Below are 8,782 nucleotides of genomic sequence, written 5' to 3'. Positions count from 1 at the left end.
ATAATCTCTGAAATAAGGAAAAAAGGAAAGCCTTCTAATATTGTAATAAAGATAGATATGATGAAAGCATATGATAGATTGGAATGGCTATTCCTAACCAAGGTACTAAGGAAACTGGGGTTTGGAGAAGTTATCATTGACATAGTGTATAGACTGATTAGCTACAATTGGTACTCAATCCTATTGAATGGACAACCTAAAGGCTTTTTTAAATCTACAAGAGGTGTAAAGAAGGGAGATCCACTATCTCCTACTTTATTCATTATAGTTGTTGAAGTTATGTCCAGATCATTAAATGATCTCATGAGAAGGAAGGAATTTAAAAGATTTGGCATGCTAAGGGGAAGCTTGAAACTAAATCACTTGGCTTTTGCAGATGACATAATTATATTATGTAAGGCTGAAGTTGGTACAATGCAAATGATTACAAAAACTCTTAGAAATTATGAACATATATCGGGACAAAAGGTAAACAAGGACAAAAGTGCTATCTATATGCATCATAGTGTGTTGGGGGGAGAAGCAATAGTTGCAGAAGTGGCTACAGGTATTCTTAGAAAGGAATTCCCCTTTACTTATTTGGGTTTTCCTATTTTCTATAAAAGAAAGCAGAAAGCTTATTATCATCTAGTAATTCAGAGGATTGCTGCAAAACTACAAGGATGGAAAGGAAAGTTACTTTCATATGGAGGTAGGGCAATTTTGATCAAACATGTGCTACAAAGCACCCCTATACATTGTTTATCTGTAATGAACTCTCCGAGGAATGTGTTAAATCTAGTACAAAGTATGATGGCCCAATTTTTCTGGAGTAGCTATATAGGGGGAAGAGGAAAACACCGGAGTAAATGGATTAACTTATGTCTGCCAGAGAAGGAAGGAGGATTAGACTTCAGATTAATGCATGATGTATCTATGACCCTATTTTGTAAACTATGGTGGAACTTTAGAACTAAAAAGACTTTATGGAGTGAATATATGCATAACAAATATTGTAGAAATAATACTCCTAATTTGATCATGTGTAAAATTGGAAGTGAGGGATCACAAGTATGGAAAAAGATGCTACAAGCTAGAGACTTAATTGAACGCCAGATTCCATGAATTCTAAAAAAAGGATCAGTTTCCCTATGGCATGATAATTGGACTGGGCTGAGAGATATCTACACCATAACAAGAGGTGAAGTTGAATGGGATTACAGATATGAGAATGTTGAAGACATTACTATACAAGCAGAATGGGATACTGCAGTAATGGGAAATATTTTCCCTCTAGAGTTGGTTGAACACATAGTAAATCATAGAAAACCACCAAGAGGGAATGTAGAGAAAGATCAATCACTATGGATGCTGGAAACAAAAGGAAATTTTATAGTTAAATCAGCATGGAACTACATAAGACACAAGGAGGATCAGAACATAATTTATAAATAGATGTGGACTAAGGGAATACCTTTCAAAATGGCATTCTTGAGTTGGAGGATGTGGAAATTTAAAATTCCTATGGATGATAGGTTGAGGAGATGGGGTTTAGAAGGGCCATCTAGATGTTGGTGTTGTGAACAACCAGATCAGGAAACAATGGCACATGTATTCTGAAAATCTGACTTTGCTAACAGGACATGGTCCTATGTTTGTTCTTTTGTAGGCTTTAATATTGAAGGACTACCTCTAAGGGAAGTTATAATGATATGGTGGGGAGCGAAAATCAGATCAAGCATAAAACCTTATTATAGAGCAACTCCAGGCTTTGTAATTTGGGAATTATGGAAATGGAGAAATAAAAGAAAACATGAAGGGAAAATACCTCTCTAGCAAAGGTTATTCACAATATTACCAGCAGTATGTACATGTTTATTGATATCAAAAGACCAACAATGCAGATATCAAGCAGTTGGGCAGGGATATTACAAGAACTACAGAAAGAGACCATACATTAAATGTGATTAAGGTGAAATGGGAACCTTCACCAGAGGGATGGATAAAATACAACACAGATGGTGCTTCTAAGGGAAATCCAGGGGGAAGCTCATATGCTTTTTATATAAGAGATAATAAGGGGGACATTATTTATGCAGAGGGTAATAATATTGAAGATACTACTAGCACTGTATCAGAAGCCAAAGCAATACTAGCAGCAAGTATTCATTGCAAACAATCACAATTTTAGCAAGTAATTATCCAAATAGACTCAATGCTAATGTACATGATACTACAAGGGGAATGGAAAAGTCCTTGGATAATAAATGACATTGTAGAAGAAATCAAAGCATGCTTACAAGGAAGACATTATCAGTTTCAGCATATCATGAGGGAGGGAAATCAGCTCGCAGACTACCTAGCTAACATTGCTTTAGAAAAGAGAAATTACAAATATGAAGATTTCAGCAGCCTAGAGATAAAAGGAAGGGTAATAATAAACAATGATAAGTTAAACATCCCATATTTAAGAGTTTCTCCATTAAGGAGATAAGGGGGCAACACTACTTTAGAGCCATTTACTGTAGATAGAATGGTTGAGTTATTTGAGTCTTTGAAAGAGAATCTACATGATCAAAATGAAAATGCTACTGTTGTTCACATGGTTACTGTGGAGGTTGATGATGATGAGGAATTGGAGGAGCAGCACCACCATAACAAGGATATGGCCAGTACTAGTGATTATTTGCAGCAAATTGTTCAAAGACAGATCCCACAAGAGACTTAATTTTATTCAAGTCCCAACTGATTGTGCGTACTTAGGGGAAACAGTAGTTGAATTGGGAAAAGAAGTAGCACAACTACTTCAGAATTCTGGATTTTCATTTTTGAATTGTGCTATTAATGGCACAGGAAAAATATGGCTACGCAGAGCATGGGGAGCATATGCTACTGTATTTTCTCAAAAAAAAATAAAAAAAATAAGAAGAAAGAAAAGGAAAGTTGTAACACCCCCCAAAATTCTTCACTAAGATTCGGACCCTTCTTCGTATACGTGTAGGCTCGAACCCGAATATTGTGAAGTGTATGCATGAGTCCGTATAAGAGGTCGACTTCTAATGACCATATCTTTTGAAATATGATGATCTGGGTGGACCATCACCTATTAAATTAAAGGTCTTCGAGTCTTCTTTCCATCGCCACTAAGATTGTAATTTTTGGAGTTTGGAGTCAAAAGTTATAACTATCCTAAGATGGACTAGTACTGTAGGAATTTCAGACCTGGGTGGTAACTGCTGGAAACCTGGGCTTGGTGCCGCAGTGGCCAGATGCGCCACTATCACACCAGGAACAAGCCTCAGTAGTTTGGTTCCTGGCGCGATGCGCCACTACGAGATGTGCAGGGTTTTCAAGCCTATTTTCCAGAACCCAGAAAATATAGGCTTGGCGCTGTAAGGGCGCGATGCGCCACTATAGCGCCATAAATCAGCCTCAGTAGTTTGGCCCTTGGCGCGATGCGCCACTATCAAATGTGCAGGTTTTAAGCCTATGTTCGACTTAGCGCCGCAGTGGCGCGACGCGCCACTATCGCGCCAGGAGTGTTTTAGCTCTTTTTCCAGATTTTTGAAAAAGGGCAAATTGGGCATTTCCCAAATTATATATACACACTAGCCTTGGACTTTTTGGACCATTTTTCAGTTCCACTCTCTCTCTAAAATCCCTAGAAATTCCCTTTCTTCTCCTTCAAATCCATCTCCAACAAGGATTGCCTTCAAGAACTTCAAGAATTCAAGCCTTACATCTTCTTTGAGATTGATTGTTCATAAGAATGGAGTTTATGGATAGATTTATGTCCAACTAGGTCTTTTTCATCTATTATCGTAACTTTTTATTATGTTGATGTTGTGGAGTCAAGAAAGTGATGTTGGTATGAGTTGATTGAGATGAGAGGTTGAATATATATATTTCATTTAATTTTCTTAACTACGTTGACTATGCTAAATATATTAATTTCCTTATATATGATTTCTCACTTTGAATTGTTGAATTAGAACCTTGGGGATGTGATGAGACCCAAAAGAGTTGTTGAATTTCAAGTGGTTCGCTTGAAGGCCAGAAATGACTTTCGAGTGCCGGCCACATCTAGGGTACCCTCCCGGGACGTGACAAACATATACAGAATTAGGAAACTCTACGCTTTGTGTATATGTTTATAGAGAGAGGAAATATGAGCTATATCGGAAATGGGCTTTAGGTGAAAGAAACTCCCTCTCTTTTTTGCTCTTTCTTTCTGCATTGTACTATAAATTTGGGTAATAGGCCCAAATGAGTTTGTATTTATTTTGATATTAATAAAAATACTATTTTCATAAAAAAAAAAGACCATTTATAGGCCTAAAAGAAGAATAATTTGTAGTGGAAACGTATAATAGTAGAAACCAAATATGATAGAAACAAAATATAATAAAAACAAGTTGTGGTGATAGATAACATAGACATATACTATTTTACAACACTATTTTATTAATTCAATTTTTTTTTATATGTTAGAATATATTTTTCTTTTATTAGGCGTAAGAAGGTGCATGAATTGTTTGTCTGATGAATTTTGGTGTTGATGTAGTCTAAATTAATATTCCTAATTAGACAGATTAACTCATTAGTTTTTTCTATTAAATTAGTGTTCATTAATTAGCATCATATTAATTCATAAATTTATTCTGTTAATAGGTAGTGTACATTAATTAGCATCAGATTAAGAGTAAATTCATCAAATCCTCTTGAAACTTATTTTAACACTTTAACTATATGGACGTTTAAATACCTCCTTTAACAACTTTGAAGTGATTTAATATCTCCCTAAAGGGTGACGTGACAGAGTGAGTGTACTCACTCTCCTAAAAGCGCGTGAAAAAAAAGAAGAGAAAAAACCTGTATTTATTAAATCGTACACATTACATTTTTTATTGGCAATATAACCACCATTTTAAATATTTTTTCTTGATATATTAATTCTTTAAAAAATATGTAAAGTTTCTTAATTAGAGGTAAATAAAATTTGTGGGTCCCCTTTTTAATTTTTTTTCTCTCTTTATTTTGTTATCTTCCTCAATACACCTTTTTCTCCATTGAAGCACATTTTCCTCCATCTTCATCCCACCTCTGTCAACTATTTTCATTCCACTAGCCCTTTAATAATCTGTAAAATTCAACACTAACATCATAATATTATTGACATTGATTTCACTCTATATTATGGATGTCGATTTCACAAATATATACTTTCTTGAATTTTGAGTGATCCATTTTGATTATCTATTATTTTGTGGTGCAAAAAACATGGATCTATCAACTTTTTAACCTTCATTTTTTATTTGAGTTTTCAAGAAAAATTGACTTTCAAAAAAATTCATTCTCCGAGAGAGCAGATTTGTGGGAAGGGTTCGAAGAAGATAATGAGAATATTGTAGTGATTTTTTTCTCTAAAGTTATTGTTAAAAAAATTGTTGAATAGTGGGTGAAGAAGAAGGAAAAACATTGAAGATTGAAATAGTGAACAAAGAAGAAGAAGGGGGGGGGGAGAAAAGATTTAAGATAGGGCCCATTAATAAAAAGTATTTAAAATTAATAAATTAAAGGGAAAAGGATCAAATATGCCCTTGAACTTATCGAAAATGTCTAGATATACCCTCCGTTTGAAGTTTAGCTCACTCATGCCCTCGCTGTCTACATTTGTGCGCATATATACCCCTTTTAGCGTTAGTTGCTTTGTTAAAATTTTTATTTTATTTGATATTACACGTGTAATTGCCAAATCATCATTTAATTGACACATGACATTTATATTAATTAATCCAACCCAAAAAATCCGACCCATCCGACCCAAAAAAATCGACCCACCCAACCCCCCCAAAGCTTTTTAAGCCTATTTTCTTCAAAATCCCTAAATAGGTCTTTTCCTCTCCATTTTGTTCTTCTACGCTGCTGCATTTCTGAGAAGAAGTAATGAGAAGTTCACGCCGCTAGGGTTTTGAGAAGATTACTCCTAAACATTATATTTCATGTTTTTAAAAAATGAGTCAGGGTTCTAGTGTTTCAAGTAGGTCGAGGATGAATTGTCATTGTGGTATTGCAACGAGGATTTTCACGGCGTTTACTCTAACGAATGCTGGAAGACGCTTTTATAAGTGTTCTAAGCCTAATATAAATTTATCATACAATTTCATTGATTTTAAAATTTTCGACCACCATTAATTTCAAGTTCATATTTTGTGCAGGGTTTTAAATGTGATTTCTGGAAATGGGTTGATGATCCACTCCATCCTAGAGTTGCAAATCTCATCCATAATTTAAAGATGGAAAATGATAATCTTCATCGTGAAAATAAAGTTTTGGAGACAAGGATTGCTAATCTTGAAAAGTATTTGGCATCTGATATTGAAGAAAATTATGAACGTCTAGATGAAATTAATGTTTCCAATAGTGAGGAAGTTGTCGATAATGAAGAGGTTGTTGTCGATATGTCTTTGGTGCATATTAGGGATGGAAAATAAAAATGTAAGAGAAAAGTCTGTAAAATGTGGATTGTGTTAGCTATGTCCTGGTATTTTTTTGCAGGATTCATCACATTTTGGATGATGAACTAGGAATTTCTAAGTTTTGTCATTTCTATTTTGTAAGGTTTAACTTGTAAAATATTAAACATATGTGATGTGGTTGATGACTTTGGAATTCTAGTTCATATTTTGATTTAGTTATGATTTGTCAATTTCATAACCTCTGGCTCCTTTACATTACCAAACATGATGTGTTAGATTAAGGAAGAAAACCTGAAAATTGATTATAAGATAAGGCTAGGAGTGAATGAATACCTTTTGATTAATGCTTTTACATGTCTTGTTAATTTTTCTGTTGTCTTTTATATTTTTTCTTGTGGTGACAAGTTAAAGACTTGAAGTAAGAATGTAGAACTGCAAATCATTTGCTTATGTATATCAAAATCATTGGAAAGAAGGTGTCAATGAAAGTTTCACCTAATTTAATCCTCATATGCTAAATGAACTAGCCACCAAAAATTACTACAAGCTATATTGTTTGTCAACCAACTGTGGTTAACTATCAGAGGATTAAGACAAAAACTAACATAGAAAATAAATTACTAGAAATCATCATCGAGTACTGGTTCTCCTCTTCCCTTAACCCCCATCATCTTGATCCTTTTCTTTTTTGCCACCATTTGCACATATCCGGAAGGGACAACTTCTTTTCCCTTCCATGTTGTTTTGACTGGAGAATAAGTTAGATTAATTAGCACTGAGGCACCAATGTGATCTCCAGTAAATTAAATTTTTCTTGTACCAGTTGAAACAATTCTTGTCTTTAACTTCTCAGTCCGTAAATCTGATTCACAAATCACCATTGGTTTTAGGGGTGGGTCTTCTTCATTTCCAACATCAGGGCCATATGGTTCAAACTCTTGTGTTGCAGCTTGTGGTTGAAAAGTAGACTCTTGTATACCAGTCTCAGTCTCATATTCACTTCCCATTGTTCTTGATTGTGAACTGGTGCCATACAATCCTTTCCTTGAATATGCATTATTTTCAGCATATTTTTCCTATCAAAAAATTGCAATCAATAGGTATGTTTTTAATGAACTTACAATAAGAAAAAGTAAGAAAAAAGGAATATTGTCAATAAGTATTTTGTAGCTTACCTTGTAACAACCCTTTTTATTGTGGTTTGGTTCAGCACAGTTACTACATGTCATTTGAGTGCCCTTTCTGAATTGGGACCAACCTTTTCTTTTGCTTACTTTATCTGGTTCTCTATTCCTCTTCACTTTAGGTTTGCCAACTTGTTTCACAACATCAGGAGGCAACATTACATTTGAAGGAGTAACCTTCTAGAACATTTGACCTCTTACAGGCTGCATCTTCTGTTTATAGGTTAACATGTAAGCCTCCTTTCTATACCACCAATGAATTTTAGTTTTGGAATCAACTTTTTTGTGTGTCAATGCTTTAATGGCATGAGGGCAGGGAATACCTGATAAATCCCAAATTCTATAGGTACACATTTTTTACTCAAGATTGACAGTGTGTCTATCTTCTCCATCCGACACTTCATAGCCCCAATCTCCATTGAATTCCACCTTACAATGATGTGTTATGGCCCTAAATTCAAGGTATAATTTCATGCAAGTTGGACTAAAATCAGCAACCCAAGTCCTCAACTTATTTTTATTTTTCCTTAGCAATCCCATCACTTTTACTCTTCTGTCTTGTAACATCTTGATTATTGGCTTTCCTCTAGCCTCAAGGATCCATGCATTGAATGACTCAGTGAATTTGTTATCAACCATCATGTTCTTACACTGAGTATCAAAATAAGCTCTACACCATGCCTTTGGTGGATATTTCACCAAATTCCTTGTAGCATCTGTTGATAACAATCCAAACTTATTCAACTGGTCCTTGAACTCTTCATCATATGAACTCCATGCACACCACCACATAAGCTTCCTTATTTGACCACTCCTCCACTTTTTACACCAGTTACTCTCAATATGTCTCACACAAATACCTATGCTGAGCTTCAGGCAACATTGTTTCAACAACATCTAATAATTTCTGTAACAGTGAAACAAAAAAATGAGAAAAATGAAATTAAAATATGAGAATCTGAAAGTAAAAGCTGGGAATCATACTTTTTGCATATCTGAAATGAATGTGATTCCTGTACCATTTTTAAGGTCCAAAGACCCCTTCAATAACTCAATGAACCAACATCATGTCCTGCTTGTTTCTTTTTCCACTATTATCCATGATTGTGGAAAGAAACTGTTCATAGAATCTTGTCCTAG

The 8,782-nt window shown here is 34.7% G+C and overlaps 1 pseudogene; it reads right to left on the bottom strand.

The window, feature by feature from the left end:
• Positions 1–7,078: 7,078 nt before the first annotated feature.
• Positions 7,079–8,539, bottom strand: LOC129892915 (uncharacterized; annotated as a pseudogene).
• Positions 8,540–8,782: the final 243 nt, after the last annotated feature.

The sequence above is a fragment of the Solanum dulcamara genome, chromosome 6, assembly GCF_947179165.1.
Source record: "Solanum dulcamara chromosome 6, daSolDulc1.2, whole genome shotgun sequence".
In the NCBI taxonomy this organism is placed as follows: Eukaryota; Viridiplantae; Streptophyta; class Magnoliopsida; order Solanales; family Solanaceae; genus Solanum; species Solanum dulcamara.
Note: the sequence above shows the minus strand (reverse complement) of the source record. Positions and strands in the feature narration are given on the sequence as shown.